The sequence below is a fragment of the Aplidium turbinatum genome, chromosome 3 (assembly GCF_918807975.1).
Source record: "Aplidium turbinatum chromosome 3, kaAplTurb1.1, whole genome shotgun sequence".
NCBI classification, from domain to species: Eukaryota; Metazoa; Chordata; class Ascidiacea; order Aplousobranchia; family Polyclinidae; genus Aplidium; species Aplidium turbinatum.
Window position 1 is genome coordinate 10765227 of NC_137474.1, and position 13173 is coordinate 10778399.

The window sequence follows — 13173 nt, forward strand, 5'->3', positions numbered from 1 at the left end:
TTTAGTCAATGTAGGTTGATGGAAAAGTTGCAGGCTAATTTGTGTACTTGCCTTGATGCTTAAAGTATGTAAACAAGCCAAAAAATAAGACTAGTTTACGAAAAAACTTTAATTTCATGAAGTTTTATAAAAATGGCGGCATTGAGGACAAGTGCCTGTATTACACAGAAAAATCAAACATCAAAGAACTTTTTTTGGGGCAGCACTTTTCTTATCTGCCTAGGGCAGCACTTATCCGGCCCTGCCAATGGGGAATGGCTTCTTTCTCTTCTTGTGAATGTGGTACTGAGGAGGAACAGACCAAATACCACATCATCACCAATTGCACCATCTTCAAGCCACCCAATGGAGTGGAAGGTCTATATGTTTGGATGATGAAACAAAAGACTGACTGCTTTTTAATAGCCTTCCAGATCAGTCGGGAAACATTATGAATCTGGGATGGTAAAAGGATAGACCCTCTGCCTCAAAGGCTCACACGACGAAGACGACGACCATTTGTGTATTGTCAAGAGACAATTGACCAATGTTGTGGGTAGCGTGGCCGAGCGGTCTAAGGCGCTGGTTTTAGGCACCAGTCATTTCGATGGCGTGGGTTCAAATCCCACCGCTGCCAAGCCTGTTTCGTTTTCGTCTATTCCTTTATTTTTACCAGTGTCATAACAAACGATCTTTTTTAATGTTTCGGATTATTTTTCAAAGTCCTTGCATGCTGCAGAAAACATTCTCTTTCATTTGTGACCGTTGTTAATGCTTTAGAGTTAAAAAATTCAATACAACGCTTGGTTTTGCCGCTTTTGCGCTTGATTTGCCACAACATTCAAATTGTCATAAAATTATAGTTTGCTTTCCTTCTGGTGTAAATTGTTATGATTTTTTTCTATATTGTAGAGAAATTACAGCCCGGTTAGCTCATTCGGTAGAGCGTTGGACTTTTAATCCAACGGTCAAGGGTTCAAGTCCCTTATCGGGCGGGTTCGCAGATTGTGCAGCCCAATCAGCTTTTATGGTCAAACGGACAAAGTGCCCCAGGAAAAAAATTAGTTATCACTCAAGTGCTATGAGTGAAATTGTTACTTTGTAATAAGATAGAATTTTTTTTAAATTAAAAATGAATGAGGTCAATGTACGACATGGTCCATCCAACAACCTTTGGATGGTATGCGTCAAGGAGGGTTCTCTCGGTTCATGCGATGCAACAAAAGCAGCTACACCTATCAAACAAAACTTCTGAAAATCAGAAAGGCGGCTCAAGGTTTGAAAGCATCTACGAAATATTAGTTTGTATTATGCAGATTTCTCGTTTACTAAACCCGCAGTTCATCAATATGATCGACAGAAGCTTCATTACGATCACCATTATGTCGACACCCGTTCCACCAGCCTGACACTACAAAAGACAGACTTTGGTGGGCCACAACCATCTCCGTACGGTGTCGGGCTTTTCCGCTCATCCATGCACCAATTGGGAATGGCTTCTTTCTCTTCTTGTGAATGTGGTGTTGATGAGGAACAGACCGCAGACCACATCATCACCAATTGCACCATCTTCAAGCCACCTAATGGAGTGGAAGGTCTGTGTGTTTTGGATGATGAAACAAAAAATTGGCTACTCTCTAATAGCCTTCCAGTTTAGTCGGGGAATATCATGAATCTGGGGTGGTAAAAGGATAGACCCTCTGCCCCAAAGGTTAGGCCTACCATATTTTCATCACCTAAAAAGAGGACACGTTTCGCCAGCGAGTAAAATACAAGTAGAAGGTTAGGCCTACGTATGAAGAATTTTTTACATCCTTTTAGATAATTATAAACCCATGCAGCAAAGGTTACAGCAAAAAAAACAGACACAAAAAAACAGACAAATTTGTTTTTTGTAAGCTGATGTGTTAAATTCGTGAAACACAATAAAAATGTGATGTGATAATGTAATAAAAATGTGACAAATCAAGCAGTATCTGCAGGTAGCCATTCCTTAACTTTTTTCAGAAAAACAAGGATCAGCTTTAACGAAACCATAAAATTACTTGCATGAAATATAATTGAAGTTGTATACAGCTGTTAATGAGATGCTAAAGACAGACTCAACTAAAAGGTTGTTTCCTTCCTTGTACTATTGTAGCTGCATCATAGATTAAATTCATTCTACATTTGCACCTACATAAGTTGTAAGTCCTCTCCGATAGCTCAGTTGGTTAGCGCGTCACTTCTGGAACGAAGAAGCTTCAAGATCAAGCGGCGCTGGTTCGACTCTCGGGTTGTGCGCTTGAGCAACGCACGTTAAGGACTGCTCTCCATTCAGCGGCATCTAATGGGTGGAATAATTCCCCGGCAACAAGACTTCAACAATCGGAAACTTCACTCTGTCAATCTCGGTGACCGGGCCTGCGTCAGTGATTCAAAGCCTCTACAAGTATGCGAAACTGCCAGAATTAAGCTCTGCAAGAAGCTTTCCCAGTCCCAGGATAAAGATTCAATCAATCAAGTATCCATGCCAGGATTTATTTTGCAATAGGCTATCTGTAGTTGGATATTGTTTTCGACTTGCTTCACTTGACAAATTAACCAAACTATTAAGTTGGTAATCAGCAACGTCTACAAGCGCTGAATCAATATGAAATAGATCTGTGTAAAACAATAATTTATTGTAAAAGTGGGAGGACCTTAAAATGTAAACATGTCAAACTTATTTGCAAGTTTTTGCGTTTTTTAGTGTTTTAATTGTGATTTACTCTTTTTTTCTCAATTTTTTTTAGTTTGTTCCAATTTTTCTTTTTTATAAATTGTTGATCAGATCTCAAATGAGGAAATTCCCTCACAAGTAGATTTGCAGCTCCGCTCACACTCATCGCTGACCGACATTTGGCTACCTACGACAATTGCAAAGCAATGTAGTGTTTCAATGAACGTGTCTAGGATTGTTTAGAACAGCAGATCAAATAACTTAGTAGGTCTACGCCAATGTTGTTTTGAAAATCTATAAATCAACATGTTGCATTGGTACAAAAATGGTTGGAAATTGCAAAAAAGTTACATAACAATGAAATCCTTTTGAAAATATGAGCAAGAAAACTGAAAGTGTAAAAAAGAGGACATTTGAGCATTTTTGGGTGTCCTCGGAGGACAATTTATTTTTCTTCAAAAAAGAGGACAAATCCTCTTAAAAGAGGACATATGGTAGCCCTACCAAAGGCTCACACGACGACGTCGACCATTTTGAGTATTGTCAAGAGACAACTGCCCATTGTTGTGGGTAGCGTGGCCGAGCGGTCTAAGGCGCTGGTTTTAGGCACCAGTCATTTCGATGGCGTGGGTTCAAATCCCACCGCTGCCAAGCCTGTTTAGTTTTCGTCTATTCCTTTATTTTTACCAGTGTCATAACAAACGATCTTTTTTAATGTTTCGGATTATTTTTCAAAGTCCTTGCATGCTGCAGAAAATATTCTCTTTCATTTGTGACCGTTGTTAATGCTTTAGACTTAGAGTAAAAAATTTAGTGATGTACGCGCATACAAAAAATATTGACGCCGTCAGCGCAAACGCAAAGGTTCGAAAAGCATACGCCGCATGCGTCAACGTAACTTGTAAAAAAAGTTGGCGGCGTCAGCGCATACACTAGCGCAAACTAATTTTGTTCGCTAGTTGCCAAACATTCACAAGGTATAAACCACTAGAAACAAACAAGTTTTATTTTGAATTTCCACAAAGAAACACAAGCATCTGAAAGTGTTCGTCTGACATTTTGCTGTGTTTTGGTTCCAATATGTCTTTTCCCATTAAAAACATTCTTTCAACTGCAGCGCTGGAAGGTATTGGCGTGTTGTAGCGAAAAACATACTTTAAAAAGTATGCGTTGACGCTATGCACTAAAAATCCGCGAAAACTTTAAGGCGTAGCCTCAAGCGCAAACTATCCAAAAAAATGTGGCCGCAAGCGTTAGCGTAAACAAAAAGTCTACGCCGCAGGTCTGCGGCGTAGAGTTTGCGGCGTATACGTACATCTCTGCAAAAAAATTCAAAACAACGCTTGGCCTTGCCGCTTTTGCGCTTGGTTTGCCATAGAATTTAAATTGTTATAAAATTATAGTTTGTGTTCCTTCTGGTGTAAATTTTTGTCATCTTTTTCTATTTTGTAGTGACATTACAGCCCGGTTAGCTCAGTTAGTAGAGCGTTTGACTTTTAATCCAACGGTCAAGGGTTCAAGTCCCTTATCGGGCGGCTTTGCAGATTATGTAGCCCAAGCAGATTTTATGTAAACAGACAAAAGTGCCCCGTGATCAGCATTACTGACCATTCAAGCGTTAAGAGTAAAATTGTTCACTTTGCAACATGTAGAGTTTTTCATGAGAAAATTTTATGAGGTTAATGTCCGGCGTGGTCCAACCAGCAACATTTGGGCGGTATTCGTCAAGGAGGGTTCTTTCTGTTCATCTTATGCAACAAGAGCAGCTATACACCTATCAAACAAAACTTCTGAAAATCGATCGACAGAAGCTTCATTACGATCACCATTATGCCGACACCCGTTCCACCAGCCTGACACTACAAAGACAGACGTGGGCAGGCCCGTAATTGCCGGGGGGCTTGGGGGGGCAATGCCCCCCCAAGCTCAAAGTAAAAACTCTGCCAGGCAAGCTACATTTGGTTTTCCAATTCCAAATGAGTAGCCTACGGTAATCCCAGACCCAAGACTTTCTATATTTAATTTTTTTTGATTCTCATATGTCACTTTGTACAATTATCTTGCTTGTAATTTTGTAGTTGTTATGTACTGGTGGGGTAATAGTTATAGGGTTATTCCAGACAGATTGCACGATAATGATTTTTAAATTTGGTTGAGTTTTTTTGGCAAGGCATCTCAGGTAAAAGCAATTACAATGGAGTAAGATGCTGGTTTTGGACATATTGTCCATGAATATTTCTTAAAAACAAATAAATCAACATTGGTATCAGCTTGGATAGCTGTTAGTGTTTTTTGACGTTTACTGCCGAATATTACACCCCAAAGGGGATAAATTGGTTTGGTGGAGACCTGTACCAGACAAAGTCACGAGGGTCATTCCTGACAAAGTTGTGTGTTAAAAATATTGCATCCAGTGGCGTAGCCAGGGGGGAGTTGGGGATTACAACCCCCCCCCCCCTTTGGCACGTGTGATGCTTTCAGTCTAAAAAGAAATTGCCTAATTTTAAGCAAAACTGCATTAAAAGAGCGAGTTTTGTCAATACCAAACATTCAAACATCTCAGCCAGGATTTAGCAACAAGAAAACATAGAGACTTAGCTTTATTTCCAAAAAATGCCGAAGAAAACATGATCTTATTCTTTTGCTATGCCACCGGACAGCACAATTTTACAGGAATATTCATACCCACATTTTTTTTGAAAATGCTCTCAGAATGCACCAAATTCAAAGCAATTTTTCAAAATTTTGTGGGGGAGGCCCCCCAGACCCCCCGCCGCTGGGTCGTCAACCCCCCCCCTTTACAAATTCCTGGCTACGCCACTGATTGCATCTATTCTATTCTGCAATCATTTTGGCTGGAATTACCCATGTTTTGGCTGGAATTATCCCAATCATTCGAAATTACTGCTATCTAGCACCTTGTGACTTTATAACATATGCCATGCCTTTGCCCGAAAAACCGCAAATTAGACTAATTGCAACTACAAATGTTATGTGCATAGCCTTTTACTTCGCAACAGCTTTTGAGCCCCCCCAAGCTAAAATGTATAATTACGGGCCTGGACGTGGGTGAGCCTCAACCATCTCCGTACGGGCGTCGGGTTTTTTCGCTCAACCATGCACCAATGGGCATGGCCGGATTTATCAGTAGGCAGAGTAGGCAGTTGCCTAGGGCGGCAAAATATACGAATATACTACATTGATAATACTGTACGTAAATATAATAATTCATAACTGATATATTCAGATATATAGCAGTTAAAAAATATTTTATCATATCACACACATTTATAAGCACTGCGGCAAGTCATGTATGGCAAGTCATCGCCCGCAGAGTACTTCACGCTTGATTGGTTTTCAACAATATGTGCTGCTTAGCGCTTCTTTTAGTTGTCTGTCTCGCTTAATTAGTATGGAGGACTAGGCTTTGTCTGTGCAATTTTTATTAATCATTGTTCGGTTATTTCACTGTTAGTAAATTTAAAGGAGCCTAGAAAATATGTGTTTAGTCAATGTTAGGTTGATGGAAAAGTTGCAGGCTATTTTGTGTACTTGCCTTGATGCTTAAAGTATGTAAACAAGCCAAAAAGTAAGACTAGTTTACGAAAGAACTTTAATTTCATGAATTTTTATAAAAATGGCGGCATTGAGGACAAGTGCCTGTATTAGGCTACATCGAAAAATCAAATATCGAAAAATTTTTCTTCGGGGCAGCACTTTTTTTATCTGCCTAGGGCAGCACTTAGGTTTAATCCGGCCCTGCCAATGGAGAATGGCTTCTTTCTCTTCTTGTGAATGTCGTACTGAGGAACAGACCGAAGAGGCGAAGACCACATCATCACCAATTGCACCATCTTCAAGCCACCCAATGGAGTGGAAGGTCTGTGTGTTTTGGATGATGAAACAAAAGACTGACTGCTCTTTAATAGCCTTCCAGATCAGTCGGGGAACATCATGAATCTGGGATGGTAAAAGGATAGACTCTCTGCCCCAAAGGGTAACCACTATAACAAGTCGAAATTCTGCCACTGCGAATGACTACAATGCAACCGCCAACCAATCAGAACATGTTATAAGAGACTACCGTCCAATTGTGACCCTTCTAGCACTCATCCAGAAAGTTAATGCTTGTTTTGAACTTTATTTGGTAATTACAGAAGAAAAAGAACAATAGCAGTGGTGGGAATCAAACCCATGTCAATGAAATAACTACTTTCTTGCCCTAAACCTAACCCCTAAGCCAACAAGCTGTCAAAAATTCCAATATTTAACTTGCTTTCTATCATCTTTTTTTTGCCATTTTTTACGTCACTTAAACCGTAGCTTATGATTGGTTGGCGGTTTCATTCTAGTCATTTTTAGTGGCAGAATTTCGACTTGTTAAAGTGGTTACAGCCTCAAAGGCTCATACGACGACCATTTTGAGTATTGTCAAAAGACAATTGACCAATGTTGTGGGTAGCGTGGCCGAGCGGTCAAAGGCGCTGGTTTTAGGCACCAGTCATTTCGATGGCGTGGGTTCAAATCCCACCGCTGCCAAGCCTGTTTAGTTTTCGTCTATTCCTTTTTTTACGAGTGTCATAACAAACAATCTTTTCTAATGTTTAGTATTATTTTTCAAAGTCCTTGTATGCTGCAGAAATTATTCTCTTTCATTTGTGACCGTTGTTAATGCTTTAGAGTTAAAAAATTCAATACAACGCTTGGTTTTGCCGCTTTTGCGCTTGATTTGCCACAACATTTAAATTGTCATAAAGTTATAGTTTGCTTTCCTTCTGGTGTAAATTGTTGTGATTTTTTTCTATATTGTACAGAAACTACAGCCCGGTTAGCTCAGTCGGTAAAGAGCGTTGGACTTTCAATCCAACGGTCAAGGGTTCAAGTCCCTTATCGGGCGGGTTCGCAGATTGTGCAGCCCAATCAGCTTTTATGGTCAAACGGACAAAGTGCCCCAGAAAAAAAATTAGTTATCACTTAAAGTGCCCCTGACAGGTTGGACCCAAGTATAGTAACTTTTCTAAGCATTTTCTAGCGCAGAATTATGCTTAACGAACTTTTTAATCTTAACCTCGAAGCTCGACTTTTAAGGGCGAAATTTATACAAAATGACAGTTCCACAGCGCCACCACAGGCGAAACTCCATATTTCACTGCTCTGCGACGACTTTGGTGGTATTACGTCATCGTGGGTGGGCGTCGTTAGCGACGAATAAAACAAATGCTTTCTAGATGTAATTGGTGGATCACAGTTTGGTCGGAGTTGGTACAAGCGGTTGCTTTTTTCGAATATTTATTCTTTTTTGCAGTTTAATAAAACTGTACTGGATACGTTTCTACAAAACCTAAAATATACTTGAAGTGAAAAATGAAGAAATCGTACGAATCATCATTCATATTTATTTCATCATCACTATTCATAAATAAATAAAAGTTCTCTCTCTCTCTCTCTCATAATGTGCCTTCAGTTGGCCATTGAAAACCGGTGTAATAGCCATCTGGACTTTAAAATTGTTTCGGATTTGCCAAACAATGCATGATGGCAGCACAATCCGATTGTTGCTTCCGAGAGTACCACCTTGTAGTATCCACTCCAATACATGCTTGTAAGCGACTAATTACCGATACTGCCTGCAAGGAAATAAAATCACTTTGTTTAGTGTGCATTCTTTAGCGTTTAGGGTATTTTTAGCCTAATGTAGCATCCTTACTCTTTCGATAGGTCTCCGTTTTCTCCTTTCGGTTTATTGCTTTTTCTCCAGTTCTTCCTGCTCCTCATAAAAAAAGTCCTCAGAACTGCAGGATGTAAGTGTGCCTCAAAATGGGTCAAATTGGTAACACAGCTAGATGGGTCTTTCTTCAAAAGTGCTTTCGTCTGTGGCACTTCATGGCAACATACACATTCATTGGGCTGGGACATAGACTCGCACTTGTGGCAAACGCACCACCTACAGTTCCCAGCACGCCACTCATTGCTGAGAAGATCCAAATCGGGTTTGTGGTGTTAACAAAATCATCTCCATTGAAGTAAAGAGAACATATACGACTAGTTTTGTATGGTCCATCCCACTTTCGAAGACTTGAAGAAAACTTCGACTATTTTCTTCTCAGCACCTTGTTTTGTTTGAAAGCATGAAAATATAGCACACGTCTTTGTCAGTGACTCTGTCACATAAACAGCAATTTCCAGGCATTACCTCAACCATAAATTAAGGGTACTGTCTGTGAGATACTGCTGTTACACTGCAAATGGCTATAGCCAGATTAGGACAAACAAAAAAATTATCCAAATTGTAGCCCTACAAGAGTTTAGAAAAACTGCAATTTCAATTGAATTGAGATGCTGTTTGATAAAAATAAACTCAATCTATTTGATCTAAACCTGATAGTAATAATAAGTTGACTTTTTCATTTCGGTAATTCTCATTTTGCACATGCTTTAGACCAATAGAGCCCCACACATTGACGTTTTGGAGCAGTCGTACCATACCTTACTAACTCACCACAGAGAAAGAATGTATCTTTCCCACCCACGGTGACGTCACAGCGGTGTTGCCGTTTTTATTTTCGTAATTGACTGATTGCCAGATTTGCCGAAAATGAACGAAAGTTTGCAAGCTTGTAACTTAGTAGCCTGTTGATATTTTTTACGATTTGCTGGTCAGGGAAGTTTGTTAGTGTCATCTCTTTGGTATCTTAGGTAAATTTAGCAAATTTATTTTCCTGTCAGAGGCACTTTAAGTGCTATGAGTGAAATTGTTACTTTGCAACAAGATAGAATTTTTTTATATTAAAAATGAATGAAGTCAATGTACGACATGGTCCATCCAACAACCTTTGGATAGTATGCGTCAAGGAGGGTTCTCTCGGTTCATGCGATGCAACAAAAGCAGCTACACCTATCAAACAAAACTTCTGAAAATCTGAAAGGCGGCTCAAGGTTTGAAAGCATCTACGAAATATTAGTTTGTATTATGCAGATTTCTCGTTTAATAAACCCGCAGTTCATCAATATGATCGACAGAAGCTTCATTACGATCACCATTATGTCGACCCCCGTTCCACCAGCCTGACACTACAAAAGACAGACTTTAGTGGGCCACAACCATCTCCGTACGGTGTCGGGCCTTTCCGCTCATCCATGCACCAATGGGGAATGGCTTCTTTCTCTTCTTGTGAATGTGGTGTTGATGAGGAACAGACCGCAGACCACATCATCACCAATTGCACCATCTTCAAGCCACCTAATGGAGTGGAAGGTCTGTGTGTTTTGGATGATGAAACAAAAAACTGGCTACTCTCTAATAGCCTTCCAGTTTAGTCGGGGAATATCATGAATCTGGGGTGTTAAAAGGATAGACCCTCTGCCCCAAAGGCTCACACGACGACTTCGACCATTTTGAGTATTGTCAAGAGACAACTGCCCATTGTTGTGGGTAGCGTGGCCGAGCGGTCTAAGGCGCTGGTTTTAGGCACCAGTCATTTCGATGGCGTGGGTTCAAATCCCACCGCTGCCAAGCCTGTTTAGTTTTCGTCTATTCCTTATTTTTTAAGGGTCATAACAAACGATCTTTTTTAATGTTTCGTATTATTTTTCAAAGTCCTTGCATGCTGCAGAAAATATTCTCTTTCATTTGTGACCGTTGTTAATGCTTTAGAGTTAAAAAATTCAATACAACGCTTGGTTTTGCCGCTTTTGCGCTTGATTTGCCACAACATTCAAATTGTCATAAAGTTATAGTTTGCTTTCCTTCTGGTGTAAATTGTTGTGATTTTTTTTTATATTGTGGAGAAATTAGAGCCCGGTTAGCTCAGTCGGTAGAGCGTTGGACTTTTAATCCAACGGTCAAGGGTTCAAGTTCCTTATCGGGCGGGTTCGCAGATTGTGCAGCCCAATCAGCTTTTATTGTCAAACGGACAAGTGCCCCAGAAAAAAAATTAGTTATCACTCAAGTGCTATGAGTGAAATTGTTACTTTGAAACAAGATAGAATTTTTTTTAAATTAAAAATGAATGAGGTCAATGTACGACATGGTCCATCCAACAACCTTTGGATAGTATGCGTCAAGGAGGGTTCTCTCGGTTCATGCGATGCAACAAAAGCAGCTACACCTATCAAACAAAACTTCTGAAAATCAGAAAGGCGGCTCAAGGTTTGAAAGCATCTACGAAATATTAGTTTGTATTATGCAGATTTCTCGTTTACTAAACCCGCAGTTCATCAATATGATCGACAGAAGCTTCATTACGATCACCATTATGCCGACACCCGTTCCACCAGCCTGACACTACAGACAGACTTTGGTGGACCACAACCATCTCCGTACGGTGTCGGCCCTTTCCGCTCATCCATGCACCAATGGGGAATGGCTTCTTTCTCTTCTTGTGAATGGGGTGTTGATGAGGAACAGACCGCAGACCACATCATCACCGATTGCACCATCTTCAAGCCACCTAATGGAGTGGAAGGTGTTCAGTTGTTTTTATTTCTAATCATCATATCAAAAACAAGGTCTGTGTGTTTTGAATAATGAAACAAAAAATTGTCTACTGCCTAATAACCTTCCAGTTTAGTCGGGGAACATCATGAGTCTGGAGTGGTAAAAGGATAGACCCTCTGCCCCAAAGGCTAACACGCCGACGACGACCATTTTGAGTATTGTCAAGAGACAACTGCCCATTGTTGTGGGTAGCGTGGCCGAGCGGTCTAAGGCGCTGGTTTTAGGCACCAGTCATTTCGATGGCGTGGGTTCAAATCCCACCGCTGCCAAGCCTGTTTAGTTTTCGTCTATTCCTTTATTTTTACCAGTGTCACTCATAACAAACGATCTTTTCTAATGTTTAGTATTATTTTTCAAAGTTCTTGCATGCTGCAGAAAATATTCTTTTTCATTATTTTTGTGACCGTTGTTAATGCTTTAGAGTTAAAAAATTCAATACAACGCTTGGCCTTGCCGCTTGTAGTCTTGTTGTAATTGTAGTCATTTTTTTTCTATATTGTAGTGACATTGCAGCCCGGTTAGCTCAGTTGGTAGAGCGTTTGACTTTTAATCCAACGGTCAAGGGTTCAAGTCCCTTATCGGGCGGCTTTGCAGATAATGTAGCACAATCAGCTTTTATTGTCAAACGGACAAAAGTGCTCCATGATCAGCATTACTGACCATTAAAGTGTTAAGAGTAAAATTGTTCACTTTGCAACATGTAAAGTTTTCTTAATGATAAAATTTTATGAGGCCAATGTCCGGCGTGGTCCAACCAGCAACATTTGGGCGGTATTCGTCAAGGAGGGTTCTTTCTGTTCATCTGATGCAACAAGAGCAGCTACACCTATCAAACAAAACTTCTGAAAATCGATCGACAGAAGCTTCATTACGATCACCATTATGCCGACACCCGTTCCACCAGCCTGACACTACAAAGACAGACGTGGGTGAGCTTCAACCATCTCCGTACATGCGTCGGGTTTTTCCGCTCATCCATGCACCAATGGGGAATGGCTTCTTTCTCTTCTTGTGAATTTGGTGCTGAGGAACAGACCGCAGATCACCTCATCACTAATTGCACCATCTTCAAGCCAGTTAATGGAGTGGAAGGTCTGCGTGTTTTGGATGATGAAACAAAAGACAGACTGCATTCTAATAGCCTTCCAGATCAGTCGTGGGACATCGTGAATCTGAGGTGGTAAAAAGATAGACCCTCTGCCCAAGGCCTATGAGAGGGGGGTACGGAGGGTACGGCGTACCCTTGAGGGCCCAGGACTGTGTTTGTTGGGGGCTCAAAATTGTGATTTTATAGTTTACACGCAAAAATGTTTGGTTAAAATCATTCTAAACAACTAAATTCAGGCATAAAAGTTGTTATTCTTTAGTCCCAGGGGGCCCGTAATGTAGAAAAAGAGCCCGGAGAAGTAATTGAATGCATTGCGCGCAAATTAGAGGCCCAAAGTGGTGATTTAGCCTAATACTTTACGTGCAATTTTTTTTTGTTAAAAACACCCTAAACTAAATCATAAAAGTTGAGAATTCTCCTGTCCGGGGGGGGGCATAGTGTAGCAAAAGCAGGGTTGAGAAAAACCTCGAATTTTTTCAAACGCCCAACCCGCTAGGTTTTTTTAAAAAAAGCCAGGGCATTTTTGGGCTGTAGTGTTTTTTGAAAACTACTTGAAAAAGATAGTTTCACTCTTATTTCACTTCAAAATGAATTTCGGAGCAGGGGCCGGAGTAAATACTTTTGCAGCAGGAGCGCAGCCAGAGTAAAAAAAAGTGATTTCGTTCACCTCCGCAACTTCGTTCACCTCCGCACTTCGTTCACTGCAATCTTTGAGAGAGTGCAGACTCGACGACCTCCTACGCCTCCAGAGCTACGGTCTTTCGCACTCTCTCATTGGATGCACACTGTACGTTTTTGTTTCATGTACTTTTCGGAATTTCGCATCCAAACAAAAATAAAATGACCATCCATCCGCTAGGCATGTCGTAAATGCAAAAGTTAATGAAG

General features: G+C 40.5%; 10 non-coding genes across 10 annotated transcripts; all 10 read left to right on the forward strand.

Moving 5' to 3' along the window:
* The first annotated feature begins 534 nt into the window (after positions 1–534).
* Positions 535–616, forward strand: Trnal-uag (transfer RNA leucine (anticodon UAG)). Its single transcript has one exon. It is a non-coding gene; the product is annotated as a tRNA-Leu (tRNA).
* A 285-nt stretch (positions 617–901) lies between these two features.
* Trnak-uuu (transfer RNA lysine (anticodon UUU)) lies at positions 902–974 on the forward strand. The gene has a single exon. It is a non-coding gene; the product is annotated as a tRNA-Lys (tRNA).
* Positions 975–3249: 2275 nt separating this feature from the next.
* Positions 3250–3331, forward strand: Trnal-uag (transfer RNA leucine (anticodon UAG)). The gene has a single exon. It is a non-coding gene; the product is annotated as a tRNA-Leu (tRNA).
* Positions 3332–4142: 811 nt separating this feature from the next.
* Trnak-uuu (transfer RNA lysine (anticodon UUU)) lies at positions 4143–4215 on the forward strand. The gene has a single exon. It is a non-coding gene; the product is annotated as a tRNA-Lys (tRNA).
* Positions 4216–7137: 2922 nt separating this feature from the next.
* On the forward strand, positions 7138–7219 carry Trnal-uag (transfer RNA leucine (anticodon UAG)). Its single transcript has one exon. It is a non-coding gene; the product is annotated as a tRNA-Leu (tRNA).
* Positions 7220–7502: 283 nt separating this feature from the next.
* Trnae-uuc (transfer RNA glutamic acid (anticodon UUC)) lies at positions 7503–7577 on the forward strand. Its single transcript has one exon. It is a non-coding gene; the product is annotated as a tRNA-Glu (tRNA).
* Positions 7578–10111: 2534 nt separating this feature from the next.
* On the forward strand, positions 10112–10193 carry Trnal-uag (transfer RNA leucine (anticodon UAG)). Its single transcript has one exon. It is a non-coding gene; the product is annotated as a tRNA-Leu (tRNA).
* A 283-nt stretch (positions 10194–10476) lies between these two features.
* Positions 10477–10549, forward strand: Trnak-uuu (transfer RNA lysine (anticodon UUU)). Its single transcript has one exon. It is a non-coding gene; the product is annotated as a tRNA-Lys (tRNA).
* Positions 10550–11364: 815 nt separating this feature from the next.
* Trnal-uag (transfer RNA leucine (anticodon UAG)) lies at positions 11365–11446 on the forward strand. Its single transcript has one exon. It is a non-coding gene; the product is annotated as a tRNA-Leu (tRNA).
* Positions 11447–11689: 243 nt separating this feature from the next.
* On the forward strand, positions 11690–11762 carry Trnak-uuu (transfer RNA lysine (anticodon UUU)). Its single transcript has one exon. It is a non-coding gene; the product is annotated as a tRNA-Lys (tRNA).
* Positions 11763–13173: the final 1411 nt, after the last annotated feature.